Genomic DNA, 18,340 nt, shown 5'->3' on the forward strand with positions numbered 1-18,340 from the left:
CTTTACATGTGTACACTGTACACAGATTGCATTGAACATAGCTTGTGATCAGGACTAGTGTCATCGGCCTATTGACAACTCCTCAGCCCAAATATCGGGATAATTTCAGTTAGCAGTTTCATACCGACGTTAAAAGAAAATATGGAGGACAATATGAAACCTTGCAGTATCCCATAAGACAAACACTTACATGCAAGTATATGGAGGGCAGCAGCTACACATTTTCCAAAGCAATAGCCAAGCCTTGAAGGAAGCCACATTTCTAAATCAAAGAAATTACTTTTCTCTGATTTATAGCCACTGACAAGAAAGAACTAAATGGCCTCATGAGTATTAACAGCAGTTGTCACTTAAAGTGAAAAGTAAAACATGACAGCTGCAGCTTAAGCAAGATACCTGTCACCAGTTCTGCTTAGTGGGAACATGATTATGCAGGTTGACCGTATACATTATTTTCTTCTGGGCCTGTCATCCTCTATAGCAATCAGTTATACTGGAAGCAAAACTAGGAATAGGCAGATAAGCAATTGCTTCAGACACCGTATCTTAGAAAATACACAAGACTGGAAGCCTGTAGCCAAATGCTCAGCTGATTAGTTCAAAACAGGAGGCGAAATTCAGCCCACTCCCATCACCCACTGCATCTTGCCCCTCGTTACCCCTTAAGGTTGCAGGTCATAATGCTAAAATGATGGATGGTTGAAACCACAATTAACAGAATTCCAATCAGGAACAAGGTCAAAAAAAGCACAGAGAACTAGATAGAAAAATCGGCAGCACTTCATCAACCAAACGTTTATACATGAATATTTTGGAGGACAGCTAGAAATTATCCCAAGCCAGGGGCGTATCTAGGGTAGGGTAGGCAGGGCACGTGCCCCGAGTGCCACTTGAAGGGGGCGCCATTTTTAAAAATCTAATTTAAAAAAAAAAAATTAAAAATGGCCACCAAAAACAAAATGGCCACTGTGCATGCTCAAATGGCCTCTGTGAGGCCCTAGGCCATGCCAGGCCTCGCAGAGGCCATTTGAGCATGCACGGCAGCCATTTTGTTTTCAGCTGCCATTTGGGAATATATATATATATATATATATATATATATATATATATATATATATAAATGGCCACCGCACATGCTCAAATGGTCCCTGCAAAGCCCTAGAGGCCATTGAGGGGAGGGGGAACCTTTGCAGACCCACCTCACAGCCTTTAGGAAGCCCCCGGAGGGGCTACAGGTATTTTTTTTAAAAAAAAATTAATATAATATAAGTCACTGTACACATATTCAGTTTGGCACTATGTACAGAGAATCGGAGCTTGTGAATAATGAGCTGAAGCTTATGAGCTAGGATTGTATTCATTTGCTCTTATTTTGCTTCTTGTGATAAGTGAGTTAAATGTGTCTTTCTGAAATACTACAATATATTCCAAGCAGTGACACAGTTTACTCTGCATATCCTTTAATTATTTTCAGAGTCTCTGGGAAAAGTCAAATTCTCCATTTATTTTTAAAACTTATGTAATAGTGATGCTGCAATGCATAGTAGATAATTAGACAGACACTTCTGTTTAGTTTTCCAAGTATACCTCCACATAGTTTTTGGGTATTTCATGAGCCCCAGCATGCTGAAATTTGTAGTTTTCCAGCATTTTTTGGTCTGGCTACGTCCACTGCTAAATAGTTTTTGAACTATTACAAGATTAACGAGCTTGACTTGTATTTTTCAGCTGTTATTATGGTAAAGTGATCTGAAAGATGGGTGTCAGATCTTTAGACAGGGGGCGCAATTTCAGTGCTTGCCCTAGGCGCTATTTTCCCTAGATACGCCTCTGTCCCAAGCAATTGACAAGCCTTGAAAAAAGCTACGTTTCCAATGAAAAAATCACTTTTCACTGAAAAACAGCCACTGAAAAGGAGCATATACAAGCATTCCTTGAGTTACAAACCTCCAACTTACAAACATCTGTACAAAAAAAGCTCCGTAACATATCCAGCGGTTTTTAATCGGTTTTAATATTTTAACCTGGTTTCAGAGTTTTTAATTATTGTGACTGTTTAATTGTTGTTTTAAAATGTTTTTAAATTGTTAATTGTTGTTATATTGTTTTTTAATTTTTGTTTTAGCTCTTTACTGTTTTAATGGTTTGTTTTAATTGTAAACTGCCCTGAGCCATTTTGGAAAAGCCGGTATAAAAATCAAATAAATAAATAAATTATATTAAGGAAGTCCCCAACTTAAACACCAACCCTCACATTCAAACAAGTCATCAACCTTGGGAAATATATGTGTTCCAACATACAAACAAACTTTTGGAATGCAACCTGTTTGTAAATTGAGGAGTTCCTATATACCCTATACCCACATAAAGTAAAGTTGTGCTATTGAGTTGGTGTCGACTCCTGGCGATCACAGAGCCATGTGGTTGTCTTTGGTAGAATACATGAGGGGTTTACCATTGCCATCTCCTGTGCAGTATGAAATGATGCCTTTCAGCATCTTCCTATATCACTGCTACCCAATATAGGTGTTTCCCATAGTCTGGGAAACATACCAGTGGGGATTCAAACCAGCAGCCTCTTGCTCCCTAGGCAAGTTACTTCCCCGCTACGCCATTAGGTGGCTCCATGACCTAAATCATCCCCAGCTCCCTTCCTTGATAGTCCACTTTTCTACCAGTAGTGCACTAGCTGTCCTATATATTCGGCCTATATGTAATTTTACTGCAGTTCTGAGCACACAAACATCCATACAGTGAATGCATGGGAGGGGAAACAGGAGCATAGGAATTTAGGAAGTTGCTGAGTCAGACCATTGATTCATCTAGCTCAGTATTGTCTACACTGACCGGCAGCAACTTCTCTTAAGTTTCAGGAAGGAGTCTTTCCTAGCCCTAACTGGAGAGGCCAAGGGACCTTCTGCACACAAGCAGGCGCTCTACCCCAAAGCTGCAGCCCCATCCCTAAGGCAAGGCTGGGCAAACCTGACCCTCCAGATGTTGTTGAGCTACAAATCCCATCATCTCCAGCAACAATTTATTGTGGCTGGGGATGATGGAAATTGTAGTTCAACACAATCTGGAGGGCCATGTTCGCCCAGCCCTGCCCTAAAGGGAATATCTTGCAGCAGACTGCACTCACATGAAGACACCCATTCAAATGCAAACCAGGCCAGACCCTGCTTAGGGGATGCTCACTACTGCAAGATCAGCTCTCTTGCCTAGCCACACCCCCAGAGGAATGTCTGGCATTTCTGTGAATGGGTCATGGGCACATATAGCTGTACATCCATAAGCCTCTTTCATGCAAACTCAGCCAGCAAGGGGTGTGCAGGGATGACTTCTAAGAGTAACAGGTGCTCCACTTAAAATATTTCCTGCTAACCCCTTTCCCTCCCCAGTAAAGTGTCAGACAATACAGTCATAGTATATTATGCTCTTATAGCTAGAGAGCCAGCATGTTGTAGTGGCTAGAGTGCTGGACTAGGACCGGGGAGACCTGAGTTCAAATCCCCATTCAGCCATGACACTAGCTGGGTGACTCTGGGCCAGTCACTTCTCTCTCAGCCTAACCTACTTCACAGGGTGGTTGTGAGGAGAAACTTAAGTACGTAGTACACTGCTCTGGGCTCCTTGGAGGAAGAGCGGGATATAAAATGTAAAAATAAAATAAATAATAATAATAGCCTCCATTGTTTAAAGAAACTTCATTAACTCACTCCTCTACCCCAGAACAAGCAGCAGAAGCCTATTCAGGTAACATACTCCTCCAGTCTCTCGGGAGCCAGCCAGGCCAACCCCTTAGCTTCTTTCCTGGCCAGAAACTGGACTGGATGAGACCATGTGTGAAGGCGGTGGGTGGGTGCAGGGTCATTTCCCCTGCAGATTTCAGTTAACCCGGCTTCTGACCTCTCTCCTCAGGTAGCTCTTTCCTGCCACATGGACAGGAAGAGAAAACTAGTCTGATTTTCTCTTTTCCATGTCCCCACCAAAAGGCCTCTGATGTTTAGCCCACTGCCAACTTTATTTCCTACCCAGCCTCCTTAGCATTCCCATCTCTGCAATAGCATACAGCTCTTCTGCCTCTGAAGCATGGTGAAGTTTCTTTTTAAAAACAATTTTTAAAAACTCTCGGATTTGCCCCTGCTTGCTGCAGTTCCCATCTTCTCTGTCCTACCCTTCCTTTAGGTTCCTTTTCAATCACTGCCTACACTGCACCCTCCATTTAGACTCCTTGTCTCTGATGCACTCCAAGATGTCCTTTAGCTTTCACACTTCCTCTTCTCAGTCCTCACCCATCTACTGTGTGATGTTTTAATCAGAACCACTTTGCTATTTTCCCTCCACTCACTGATACTGGACTTCAAACATCTTCCTGAACAAGTGAACATTCCAAGCAATCACACCACCTGGCCAGAGATTTGCACACCACACAATACAATCAGCCCAGGTCTCTCTGTCTGATGTGCTTCTGTTTCTCCCAGCTCCCAGCCCTTTAATTAGTTGATTCCTGTTCACTCTAGGGGTGTGCACAAACCCCAAATCACGGTTCAGTTTGAATTCGATTTCATGGAGGCCAGAACAATGCTGCTGCTATGCAACAGACTGGTGGCACTTGGGCTACAGTGGGGGTCAGCAAGCGGCGGGGGGGGGGGCAGCAATGGGGGGTAGCAACCTTAGGCTACTTTCTCACTGCTCTCCTTGGATGTTGAACCGGTTCACATCAAACTCGGTTTGATTCAGTTTGATCGAGAACTGAACCAGCTGTGATGACTCCCATGGGGATCATGGAGGAGGATTCCTCAGATGAAGACCCAGAGCAGGGGCAGCAGGCTGAAACTCCAGTCAACTCAGCAGAGCCAGAGCTGACAGACCTGCAGACCCCTTTGCCTCCTTCCTTCCCTCTTCCTGATGAAGCCTCCAAAGCCGCTGAAGCCGAGGTGCCTGCCCCAGATCCCCAAAAGCGACATTTGGCCAGAGGACAGGCTCAGAGGGAGGAATGCCATAGGTTGGAGAGGCTGGCCAGAAGGAACAGGTGTTCCAGCTCCGACCGGCTGCACCTCCCTGACAAGGCCCAGCTGCAGTGTTGGGAGGTGTCCTCAGCACACTGCCTATTTAGAGAACTGAACCACACTGAAAGCTTGTTCTGTGCTGGAAACAACACCTGTGGTGACCAGCCCTACCATGAGCAACCTTGACCTAGAAATCTAGACTTGTTTGTGACTGTGATTCATGTCCCCCCCCCCCCCGCACTGCTCCCCACCCTGATCCTGTGGAATTCCCAGTGCATGACTTCTGGCAACTTTTTGACCACTCTCCGTCTCTGTTCCTGTCTGTCGGCAATCCCTTCCCCTCTGAAAAGAGTGGTTTTTTTGCAGCTGCTGGGCAGTCGGCCAAGGCAGGTCAGTTCATGTTTGAGCCAACGAACCTACCTGGTTCAATGTGAACCAGTTCAACATTGAATAGTTCATGCACTTATCAAGGCATTACTGAAACAGTCCTTTTTCTGTTCCAGGCCAGAGGGTTATTTAATTACTCATTTTCTCTTTGCAGACAGAATTGTTGTTCATTTTTATTGTTGTTGTTGTGTTTTAATGACACAACAAAATAAAAACAAAGAAGAAATTAGTAATTAAGGAGCCCACCAGCAGGAAACAAAAAAACAACTAATTAAAGGGCTGAATCACCAATGCCATGGCTGGGAGTGAACAGAAATCCACTAATTAAAGGGTCAGTGTCAGGAAGAGGGAGAGGAAACCACTGAATGCCAGGGAAGCTGGGTAAAAAAAGTGAGGAGTGTGGGGAGAAAAGTGCTGATATGCTGTATTTTCTGAATATAGTCAGAAACACAATTTATTAATGGGGCTGGTAGCTGAGAAAAGGAGTCTCTTTTGAATACAGACAAGCAGTACAAAACAGAGGAGAACAGCCAAGTTCTCAATAGTGCTTTTCCAGTCCACACGGGGCACATCTTCAAAATCAGGTCTTTGAAAAGATGGGAGGACAACAGGGAACACAATGGAATACAACCATTTGGTAGTTCCATCATCTGGATTCTCCATAACTGAGTAATTGGACAATGTTAATTCCAGGGGGAAATTGCTAGTGTGGAAACAACCTAGATGTCTTGTTCTCAAACCTGAGTCCCCGGATGTTGTTGGGAGTTGTAGTCCAACAACATTTGGAGACCCAAGTTTGAGTACAAACAACAAATATTTATATACTGCTTTCCAACAAAAGTTTCCAAAGCAGTTTACATAGAGAGGTAAGTAAGTAAGTAAGATGGATCTCTATCCCCGAAGGGCTCACAATCTAATAAGACACATAAAATAGACACCAACAACAGTCACTGGAACTGCTGTGCCAATTACTCTCCCCCTGCTAAATAAAGAGAGTCACCATGTTAAAAAGTTGCCTCCTTGTCCAGTTAGCAAAGGTAAAGAGGTTAGGTCTCAGCCTAACCTACTTCACAGGGTTGTTGTGAGAAGAAACATAAGTATGTAGTACACTGTTCTGGGCTCCTTGGAGGAAGAGCGGGATATAAAATGAATATAAATAAATACATATATACATACATACATACATACATACATACATACATACATAAAGAGAACCCCTCACCTAGGTTATTTCCCCCTCTTCTGTTCTTTTGAGCTGACATTTGATCAAGGGACTTCTCCGTTCATAGCTCACGCTTTTAACCACAACACACTATTAGATCTCAGCAAATGATATAGCTGTTTCCTGTTATATCAGGGGAAATGAAGACAGCCCCTGCCCATATTGTATCTATTCTCCCTTGAATTGCTTACATTTGTAATTAGGTATTCTACCTGCTTCCAGCAAAGTATAAACTGGACAAGAAGATTAAGCACCTGCTACTTCCTCCCACTTTCCAGAAATAAAGGGCATGTAAGACACAACAAATATCTTCATTTTCCTGAGTCTTCATATCCCATGACTGCCCCATAGTGGCATTAAGTATTTCCAAGCATGATCCAGAAACACTTAATTCGAGCCTTAAGACATTGACACATAGCTTTTATATACACGTCACAGCAATCCGCACATTTTTGATTGTCAAAAGAGGTTCCTTTCTTGGCTATCCTTTTATTAATGTGTGAATGTGATTCAAAAGTATATTTTCATGGAGCACTGAATAAGCCATCCCTTCTGAAGGACATGAAAAGTGTTTCCATGGCAACAAATCCAGGAAAGCTCACAGAATTCCTTTCGTTAATTCCTACCCTCACTTTAGACTGTCTGTCACAGTGGATGCTTCTAATCTAGAAAAATCACAAAAAGTTTGCTCTGATCCAGGTTTCTCTTTACTATGTGCTAGCCAATGTTGGAAGTAGACTGTTGAACTAGACAGTCCTTGGTGTTATCTAGCATGTTTTTAGTGGAACTCGGCAAATGCCTCAATGCCAGAGATTGAATGGAATTGTGTATCAATGACCCTACCCTAAATCAAGCAGGGTGGGGGGACACCTTTCAATTCTTCAGATGCAATAAAGGTAAAATGCATGGCTGACCATACAGTGTTCATTCCTGCACCAGGTATAAGGACTTGCGGTACAAAAAAGGGGAAAGGAATTTGGGTACCACAACTGCAGCATGTGGTACCTAAATGCTGCAATTCATCACAGTTGCCTTGTGTTCTTGAATCTGGAACAGGGCCAGATTCATTAGTTAATCATTTGAACAAAACAATGACTAGCAAAAACAGATGGTGCTATCGAAAATTTAGAGCAACTAAAAAGAACAACTAAGTGTGTGCTGTGCAAAGGCACCCCTGGCCACCGCCTCCACCTGAGCTTCCAAAAGCAGAGCCAGGTCCAGCAATACCCCCAAGCTGCATACTCGCTCCTTCAAGAGGAGTGCTACCATCCAAAACCGGTAGAATCTCCTCATCCCAATTGGCAATCATACTGACCAACATTACCTCTGTCATGTCCAGATTCAGTCTCGGTTTATTAGCCCACATCCAACCCATCATGGTCTCCAGCCCCCAATTCAGGACATCCACTGCCTCCTAGGATCAGATAACAAGGAGAGATAGAGCTGAGTGTCATCTGCATATTGCTGACAACTCAGTCCAAGTCCCGGGATGACCTCTCCCAGCAGTTTCATGTAGATGTTAAACAGCATGGGGGGGAAACCGAACCCTGGGGGACGCCACAGGCCAATGGCCACGGAGCCGAGCAATCATCCCCCAGCACCACCTTCTGGACTCTCACCCCAAGAAAGGACCAGAGCCACTCCAAAGCAGTACCTCTGAGTCCCATACTCGAGAGGCGGTCCAGAAGGATACCATGTTCGATGGTATCAAATGCTGCTGAGAGGTCCAGCAGAATCAATAGGGACATACTCCCTCTGTCTAGTTCCCAGCGTAGGTCATCCACTAGAGCGACCAAGGTGGTTTCAGTCTCATATCCGGGGCGGAAGCCAGATTGAAAAGGGTCCAGATAATCTGTATCATCCGCAGCTGGGATGCCACCACACGCTCTATCATTTTGAATATAGATTAATATTCAATTAATCTATAACACTTGCAGGTTTGCAGATATGGGGCTCAAAATGGTCAATGTTATTCAGCATTGTCTCAGTTTCAAAGGAAGGAACTAAGGTTCAAAAACAGAAAAAAGTCTTGTCTTGCCTACATTCACCACACAATCCCTGTAGCACAGCAAAGAATATATTCAGGCACAGCCTTAACCAAATGTTTTAATCTTGAATTACTATGACACTCTATTATTTATCAAGCATTATCAAATTGCACATGGCATTTTACTGAGTAATGCAAAAGCCCTGTGCCGGAGTTAATGCTGCCCAATTGCCTAACTATGGTTAGGCAGCAGAGTTGGAAGACCCCTGCAAGCTCACGCATTCTTTCCCCTCCCCACCCTTCCTTTTGTATAAATAGTTGTTGTTGTGGTTGTTGTGGTTGTTGTGGTTGTGTTCCCCATTGGCCGGCTGCTCCCCTTGCTGCTGGGTAGAGGTGGGTAGAGGCGGCAGTGAGGCCAGGCACATGCTCCCCATCGCCTGAACAACACCAATCTTCCTGCCTGCTGCCTGCTGTGGTCAGGGTGCTTTCCAGTCTGCGCGGGAGGAAGCAGTGTAGAATTCTACAGTTAACCCTAATGTTTTAAAGCTGGTTAGAGTTAGCTGTGTTGGATTTACTTACCTGGATCCATCTTATTTATTTATTATTTCTCTTTGTAAACCGCCCTGAGCCACTTTTGGAAGGGCGGTATAGAAATTGAATTTATTATTAATTATTATTATTATTATTATTATTATTATTTACACCACTGAGGCTTTGAGGGGAAAGAGCAGAAAGAAGGAGGAGAGATACCAACCCCCTGCCCCTGGATCCGCACACAGGGCGCTTCCGTGTGTGTGTGTGTGTGTGTGTGTGTGTGTGTGTGTGTGAGAGAGAGAGAGAGAGAAAGAGGGAGGGAGGGAGGGAGGGAGGTGGGTTTCCCCTCCGTTCCCCCCCACCCCGGGTGAATTTGTGCAGGAGCACCAGGCTCTTTTTAAAAATTGGCTGAATGCAGCCTAAGGAGGTACCACTGGTACTGTTGTGCAAGAGCAGCATTGGGGGAAATGTGTGTGTGTGGCGGGGGGTGGGGTTGTTAAAGCTGATTGAATTGGCTGGTTGCTTTGCACAAAAACAGAAGGCTTTTTCCCTTTTTTAAAAAAAAGGCTGATTTCAAAAGCTAAGAGGCAGAGATCAGGTGGGGCAGGGGAGAAACAGAGCAAGCCTGCAAAAAAACAGCTACGGTTTTCTCACGCACATACAACACTTGAAACCTGAAATGTCAAGATAAGATCCGAATACAGCCTGTGACTGTTCTCGTATGCAAGACAGTGTCCAAACCCAGATTGTAGGAACGCACGCCAAGCCTATATGTTCTCAAGCAATTTTAAGCTGCTGTCTGGAAAGGACCCAGGAGAGTGCCCAGGCAGGCGACAAGGTCGTGCGGGGGGGGGGTGCCCAGGTGGACTTTGCTTGGGGTGCCCCTGACCCTTGGGCCGGCCCTGGTGTGGAGACTCCTCCTCCCAAACATCTGTGGCTGCATGTGCTTTCTCCCTGTCCTCCAAGCAGCTGCTCCACCACCACTTCCACCTGCATGCTTCCTCCCCGCTCACCCACCCTCCTCACCACCATCGCCTCCACTCCCTTGGTAAGTGTTGGGTGGAGGTGGCGCAGCAAGAAGGGCACGTGGGTGAGCATGTGGGGGTTCCCCATTACCTGCCCACCTCCTCAACATGGCCAACACGGACACAAAGCAGCAGGTGGAGGTGGCTGCGAGGAGGGCAGGCATGTGCTCCCCAACGCCCACCCTCCTGCCCAATGCCTGCTGTGGCCAGGAGGGTGGGTAGGTGAGGGGGACAGGGAGGGAGCAGGGGAGCCAGGCTGTCACCATCCCTGCGAGCTTTGCGCCCTAAGCAGGCACTTAGCTCACTTTAATGGGCAGGCTGGCCTGGAAAAAATACTTGGAAAGTATTCACAGTACAGCAGCTGGATGCCATCTTACAAGGTTGTCCCTAAGGGCGTGGGGCTGGGGGTGAAAGGTGAGTCAGCATGTGGGGGGCCTCATGAGGAAGCGGCAGGGAGAGTGCGCATACAGCTGCAGATGGTTGGAGGAGGAGTCTCTTCTCCAGGGCTGGCCCAAGGCTCAGGGGCACTCAGGTGGAGCCCACCTGAGTGCCCCAGCCCACCCCCAGGTGCCCACCACAACCCCGTCATCCACCCAGGCACCCTCCTGGCCACAGCAGGCGGCGGGCAGGAGGGTGAGTGCTGGGCAGGCACCAAGGAGTGTGTACTTGTCCTCCTCACTGCCAATGCCTCTACAGGCAGCCTCTTGGCCTAGTGCCAAGAGTTCCTCCAAGCCCCAACCTGGCCCACATGCCCCCTCTGAGCAGCAGCATTTCAGGGGACACAGTTTGGTTGGGATCCTTCAAATTCACTCTCCCACCTGCCACAACCACCCCTGCAGCCCAGCACCCAGAAGAAGCAGTGCAGCTGCTACTTGGAGGAGGCATGTGGGCCAGGCCGGAACTTGGAGAAACTTTCAGCACCCTCCTCCAGGAGGAGAAAGTGCCCAGAGTTCCTTTGGGTCTTGGGCCCAGCCTTCACATGCCTCCTCCGAGCAGCAGCCACTCAAGGGAAAGGATCAAGGGAGTAAGGACATGCAGCTGCAGTTGTGGGGAAGAAAACAGTGTGCGTGCAGCCTCCGTGGGGCCTGCCAACCACACACCTCTTCCAAGCAGCAGCAGTTCTGCAGGGGGCTGGTTGGAGTGGGTGGGATCTAGGGAAGTGCCGTCCTGGTTACATATGTACTAGAGCTTTTGCTTACCAGAGTTAGTCCAAGTCATAGTTTGCAAACCAGCTTCTAACCATGGTTGCAAACTGTGGTTTAGTGCTAAACATATGGTGGCCATCTTCAGACATAACGTGGAACCACAGGTCCAATGGACCTGCGGTTCCACATCCCCCCTCCCCCACTCTCCTGTCTGCATTCAGACATTTGGGAGAACTGCCTCTCTGCAGTTAGCAAGACTGAAAAGAGGCAGGGGAGCTGGCAGAAGGACAGCCCGCACAGCCAATTGGGCCAGAGTGAAGGACCAGATGCCATGTTGATGCCGCAGAAATGGAGTTTTCGCCAGCGAAACTCCACACTGACCAAAGGTTCAGAGTGGAGTTTGGGGAGAGAAACTGCAGGTTCTTATCCACCGCAAACTCCATTTCCCCTAATTCAGATGTCCGGGTGAAGAAACCAGAGGTGAAGGGACCTCCAGCTTCCTGTTACATCTGAATTTGCCATTAGTAAAAACACTGCTAGATCACCTTAAGTGGTGCAGCAGGGAAACGCTTGACTAACAAGCAGAAGGATGCTGGTTCGAATCCCCACTGGTACTATATCAGGCAGCAGTGATATAGGAAGATGCTGAAAGGTATCATCTCATACTGCGCTGGAGGAAGCAATGGTAAACCCCTCCTGTATTCTACCAAAGAAAACCACAGGGCTCTGTGGGCGCCAGAAGTGGAAATCGACTCGACAGCACACTTTACCTTTAAAAACACAGCTGCTTGTGTAACACTAACTATAGAAAGCACTAGCACTGAAAAGCAAGGAAGAATGTACACACAGGCCGGAATAGATCACTGGGCAGCGTTACATCTACACCAATCCAAACAAAAGCAGAGGTCCTTGCTCCAAGAAGCTTACAGTACATGTACAGTATCTATCAATCCATCTTCTATATACAAAGAAAAAACTATACAGATAAGATAGTTTTAACCTAGACTAAACATCTAGTTTGAACCTAGATTAAAACAGCTTATAACTATCCTATTTATTTTTCTACATAAACCGGTTTGTGAACTTTTGCTGAAAAGTGATGTACACACACACACACACACACACACTATTCTCATATATTTGCAGTAATAATCATAGCCAGTGAAGAGAACTCAAGCTGATAAACAAAAATCCATTTTAAACTTTAACCTCAGTTTTCCACAAATGTGCTCGCCAGATTAGAGTGATAATATATTTTGATCTAGGAAGTACAGCAGAGAAGGGCAGAGGCTTTCTCCGCAGTTGTCTGAGCTTCAGGCACTTGAATAGCGGAGAGGCTCCTTGTTGCTTCCAAGTGCCTCTAAGTGCAACATCAGAGCAAGACTCAGGGGAGGCAGAATCTTGTCTCTGATGTGCTCTGGTGATCACAAACCCTGGCTTTCTAACCAAGGTTAATCAACCCAACCATACAAAAAGGTCTTCTGCAGAGAAGATTAAGACAAGTCTAATTTTCCACATGAATTGTGTGTTAGATTATATGGGCAGAACATTCATTTCCAAATTACCAAGAAAATTTTAGTCTCTTTCTGGAGTGCATCTATGAACAACAGCTCCAGCCAACTCAATGCAAATGCCATGATGTATTCAAATAACCATATTTTAAAAAATTGATGCATGAAGGAACTCAGTTTACCCCAAACCAATGAGCACAATTTGACAACAACAAAATCACTATAAGCCCCAATATTCCTTTTACTTACAAAATGATATTCCTCAATATGTAACAATCAGTACAACAGTATAAACTGTTTGGAATATTTGCATCTATGTTTCCCTTCTGAAAAGTCAATGAAATAATTATTAAATGCTAAGTCTACAGGAGTCAAATAGTATCTTAAATTGAACGGGCTATGGGATTGTTCAGCAGCAAGTTCCATGCATTTAGATATCAACAGGATTTTAAAGGACTTCATGGTTTGGTTTTTTAATCCAGCAAGGGAGATCCAAAAATCAAAACAAACTTTCCAATGTGGCTTGCCCTTTTGGATGCAGTCTGCATATGCAGAAGAGTCCTGTGGAGAGAAAAACTGAATCCAGCATCTATTGCGGGGGGGGGGGGATACTTTTAAACTGCACCACATGGGCAGGACTTTCAACTTTGTCCACATATTGCAGTAGTGGGGGTCGGGGTGGAAGCTGCTGCCAGACTTACCCCCTCTCCCCACAACAGATTACCACGTGGTACATTACTCAGGAGGGAAGATCCTCAAGTACAGAAGTAGTCAGTCACACAACTAGGTCCATAATCAGCCCAGATTAAAAAAATAGCTGCTGCCACCCTGACCCAGGGGCTTCCAAATGTTCTGGAGGGCCTTCCTAGGGCCCCGCCACAGCCCCACCCCACCACTGTCCTTCCGCACCAATGTTTGCCATTTGCGCGGCTGGGGGTGGTGGGTGAGCCGAGCAAGACTCCTGCATGGTAGTGGCAGCGGCAGGCACAGCGGCTGGTGGGCCTGGCGACAAAAGGCCACAACCTCGCTGGAGCCCAGCTCGGTCCCCTGACTCCTGCTCCAGCAGGCACGCCCCAGACAGACAAGCCCACTCCCACCAGCCGCTGAGCCCGCTGCTGCCACCACCACAGGGGAGGCCTGCTCAGCTCACCCCCATGCCCTGGCCATGCAAATGACAAACATCAGAGCAGTGCGCACAGGGCAGCGATGGGGTCTGAGGATCCGCCCCCCACAGGCAGGAGGCCATGGACCAGATTCCCAAGGTCCTTGGCTAAGAGCACCTCTGGAAGTAGTCATGCAGGTAGCCTGTCATTATGCACTAAGTTATCTAGACAAAAGCTACAGTAGATGGACAGTAACTATGGTAATAGTCAGTCACCAGTCCAGCATGGTGCAGTAGTAGTGTGTGAAGGTTCAAGTAGGTTGGTTCACCGATGAAGCTCACTTATTTATTTATATAGCGTCGTCAATGTCACTAAGTTTTATAAAGTATTAAAAGGACACATCTCCTGCCCCCAGGAGTTTACAATCTAAAATTCAACAAAGAGCAGATAACAGTGGAAGGGGAGGGAAATGGAGACCAGGGCAGAGGCGTATCTAGGGGAAATAGCGCCTAGGGCAAGCACGGAAATTGCGCCCCCTGTCCAAACATCTGACACCCATCTTTCAGGTAACTTTACCATAATATCAGCTGGAAAATACAAGTCAAGCTCATTAATCTTTTAAAATTTCAAAAACTATTTAGCAATGGACATAGCCAGACCAAAAGGTGCTGGAAAACTACAAATTTCAGTATGCTGGGGCTCATGAAATACCCAAATACTATGTGGAGGTGTACTTGGAAAACTAAACAGAAGTGCCTGTCTAATTCTCTACTATGCATTGTAGTATCACTATTACATAAGTTTTAAAAATAAATGGAGAATTTGACTTTTCCCAGATACTCTGAAAATAATTAAAGGATATGCAGAGTAAACTGTGTCATTGCTTGGAATTTATTCTAGTATTTCAGAAAGACAGTTAAATTGAGAGAAAGAGAGTAAGAAACTCCCAGTGGGCCTTAATACTAAGGATTTCACACTGATTCAAAGACAAACTCACCATTAATAACCATATTTTTAAGACACCACATTTAACTCACTTATCATAAGCAAAGTAAGAGCAAATGAATACAATCCTAGCTCAAAAGCTTCAGCTCAGTATTCACAAGCCCTGATTCTCTGTACATAGTGCCAAACTGAATATGTGTACAGTGACTTATATTATATTAAATTATTTTTTTAACCTGTAGCCCCTTCGGGGCGCTTCCTATAGGCTGGGGGGGGGGGGTCTGCAAAGGTTACCCCTCCCACTGTTGGCCTCTAGGGCCTCGCAGAGACCATTTGAGCATGTGCAGTGGCCATTTTTAAAAATAATTGTTTTTTTTAATGGCCACTGAAAACAAAATGGCCACCACGCATGCTCAAATGGCCTCTGTGAGGCCTGGCATGTCCTAGGGCCTCACAGAGGCCATTTGAGCATGTGCAGTGGCCGTTTTGTTTTTGGTGGCCATTTAAAAAATAATAATTTTAAGAATTTGCGCCCCCCTTCAAGTGGCGCCAAGGGCACGTGCCCTGCCTGCCCTACCCTAGATACACCCCTGGACCAGGGTAAACAGGGGAAGAATCTATATTATTAATGCTCCAAGACAGGCCATGCGTGGGGACGTGGCAGAAAGGAAGCGATTGGCTGATGGGGGGGAGAAGAGGCGATTGGCTGATGGTAGGGGGAGATTATTGGCTGACAGCATGAGCGTTTGGAAAGGGAGAAGGCAGCAGCCAGAGAGGAGTGCAAAATCCAGGGAGTTTGCTGGCTGGGGTCGTGAAGCAGGGAGTTTGGGGACTGGGGACAGAGTTTGTGGAGGGCTGCAACATAAAGCACCAGGGAATTCGGCCGAAAGGGGCAGGTGGCAGTTTGTCACCTCTAACACGCCAGGGAGCTTGAGACCAGAATAAGGGCACTGAAGAAAGCGCTCGGGAGGCAGGGAGGCCGTTGTTAATGCCCGCCTGCCACTCCCGCCATCGGGAGGACGTTTGCCGGCTGGGGTTGGCTGTCGATTGGAGGGAGTGATTTTGTGCTGGGCCACATCAGCAAACGCCAGTGAGTTTGGCAGAAGTGGAGGGGGCTGGCGGTTGGCCACCTCAGAACGTGTTCCTATTGCCCGCCAGCACCTGCTGGCAGAGAAATGGAGACTGAAGGACAATTGGACAATGACAGGTCGACACAGGTGAGCGAGAGAGTTGTGTGGGGAGAGAGCGAACGAGAGTCGTGTGGGGAGAGAGCAAGTGATAGAGTCGTGGGGAGGAGAGAGAGAGAGAGAGAGAGAGTTGTGGGGGAGCACGAGCGATAGAGTCGTGGGTGGATGCGTGAGCGAGAGAGTTGCGGGGTGGGGAGGGTGAGCAAGAGAGTTGTGTGGGGGGAGCGAGCGAGCAAGAGAGTTGTGTGGGGGGAGCGAGCGAGCGAGTTGTGAGGGGGGAGCGAGCGAGCGAGAGAGTTGTGAGGGGGAGCGAGCGAGCGAGAGAGTTGTGAGGGGGAGCGAGCGAGCGAGAGAGTTGTGAGGGGGAGCGAGCGAGAGAGAGAGTTGTGAGGGGGGAGCGAGCGAGCGAGAGAGTTGTGAGGGGGAGCGAGCGAGCGAGAGAGTTGTGCGGGGGAGCGAGCGAGCGAGAGAGTTGTGCGGGGGAGCGAGCGAGCGAGAGAGTTGTGGGGGAACGAGCGAGCGAGCGAGTTGTGGGAGAACGAGCGAGCGAGCGAGTTGTGGGAGAACGAGCGAGCGAGCGAGTTGTGGGGCGAGCGAGCGAGCGAGAGAGTTGTGGGGGAGCGAGCGAGCGAGAGAGTTGTGGGGGGAGCGAGCGAGCGAGAGAGTTGTGGGGGGAGCGAGCGAGCGAGCGAGAGAGTTGTGGGGGGAGCGAGCGAGCGAGCGAGAGAGTTGTGTGGGGGCAGCGAGCGAGCGAGAGAGTCGTGTGGGGGGAGCGAGCGAGCGAGAGAGTTGTGTGGGGGGAGCGAGCGAGCGAGAGGGTTGTGTGGGGGGAGCGAGCGAGCGAGAGGGTTGTGTGGGGGGAGCGAGCGAGCGAGAGGGTTGTGTGGGGGGAGCGAGCGAGCGAGAGGGTTGTGTGGGAAGCGAGCGAGCGAGAGGGTTGTGTGGGAAGCGAGCGAGCGAGAGGGTTGTGGGGGAGCGAGCGAGCGAGAGGGTTGTGGGGGAGCGAGCGAAAGAGAGAGTTGTGGGGGGGAGCGAGCGAGAGAGAGAGTTGTGGGGGGGAGCCAGCGAGAGAGAGTGTTGTGGGGGGGAGCCAGCAAGAGAGAGTGTTGTGGGAGGAGCGAGCGAGAGAGAGAGTTGTGGGGGAGCGAGCGAGAGAGAGAGTTGTGGGGGAGCGAGCGAGAGAGAGAGAGAGTTGTGGGGGAGCAAGCGAGCAAGAGTTGTGTGGAGGGAGCGAGCAAGCAAGAGAGTTTGGGGGGGAAGCGAGCGAGCAAGAGATTTGTGGGCGGAGCGAGCGAGCAGGAGATCTGTGGGGGGAGCGAGCGAGCAAGAGAGTTGTGGGGGACTCGAGCGAGCAAGAGAGTTGTGGGGCGGAGCGAGCGAGCAAGAGAGTTGTGGGGCGGAGCGAGTGAGCAAATTGTGGGGGGAGCGCACAAGCAACCTAGAGTTGTGGGGGGAGCGAGCAAGCAGGAGAGTTGTGTGGGGGGAGCAAGCGAGCAGGAGAGTTGTGGGGGGGGAGCGAGCGAGCAGGAGAGTTGTGGGGGGGGCGAGCGAGCAAGAGAGTTGTGGGGGGGGCGAGCGAGCGAGCAAGAGAGTTGTGTGGGGGGAGCGAGCGAGCAAGAGAGTTGTGGGGGGCTCGAGCGAGCAAGAGAGTTGTGGGGCGGAGCGAGCAAGCAAGAGAGTTGTGGGGCGGAGCGAGTGAGCGAATTGTGGGGGGAGCGCGCAAGCAACCTAGAGAGTTGTGGGCTGGGGAGCAAGTGAGCGAGGGAGTTGTGTGTGAGGGAGTGCATGAATGAGCGAAAGAGTTGTGGGGGGAGCGCGTTAGTGAGCGAGAGTTGAAAGGAGAGCAAACGAGAGAGTTGGGGGAAGAGCAAGCGAGAGTGTTGGGGGAGAGAGAGAGCAAGAGAGTTGTGTGGCGGGGGGGCGGGATGCCACAGGGTCAGGGCACGACCGCACAGATGCTCTGTGCGGGGTCAGCTAGTATGAATTTATTCCAGTTACACACACTTAAGGTTAATTACATATTGGACCATATTGGACCAAAAGTATGTGATCTATTTGGCTCCTAATCCTATGCACACCAAATGGTATGTGTGGCCTATTTAACACAGTGGGATTTCTTTCAGAGTAAACATGGCTGCAATTCTGCTTTTAGGATGTACACAGCTGGATGAGTAGATCCCATTGCTTTTGATAGGATTTAAGCCACTCAGGAGTGTAGAGAACTGCAGCTTTGTTTGGCCTTAGCACTGTTTTAGCAATTACTCTTCATTTTCTTATCTGAAGAG

At 48.0% G+C, this 18,340-nt stretch overlaps 1 protein-coding gene across 1 annotated transcript in view; it reads right to left on the minus strand.

The window, feature by feature from the left end:
- Positions 1 to 18,340, minus strand: part of GPR176 (G protein-coupled receptor 176) — a 66,745-nt gene that overhangs the window by 46,997 nt on the left and 1,408 nt on the right. The window lies entirely within an intron of this gene.

Source organism: Hemicordylus capensis, chromosome 1, assembly GCF_027244095.1.
Source record: "Hemicordylus capensis ecotype Gifberg chromosome 1, rHemCap1.1.pri, whole genome shotgun sequence".
NCBI classification, from domain to species: domain Eukaryota; kingdom Metazoa; phylum Chordata; class Lepidosauria; order Squamata; family Cordylidae; genus Hemicordylus; species Hemicordylus capensis.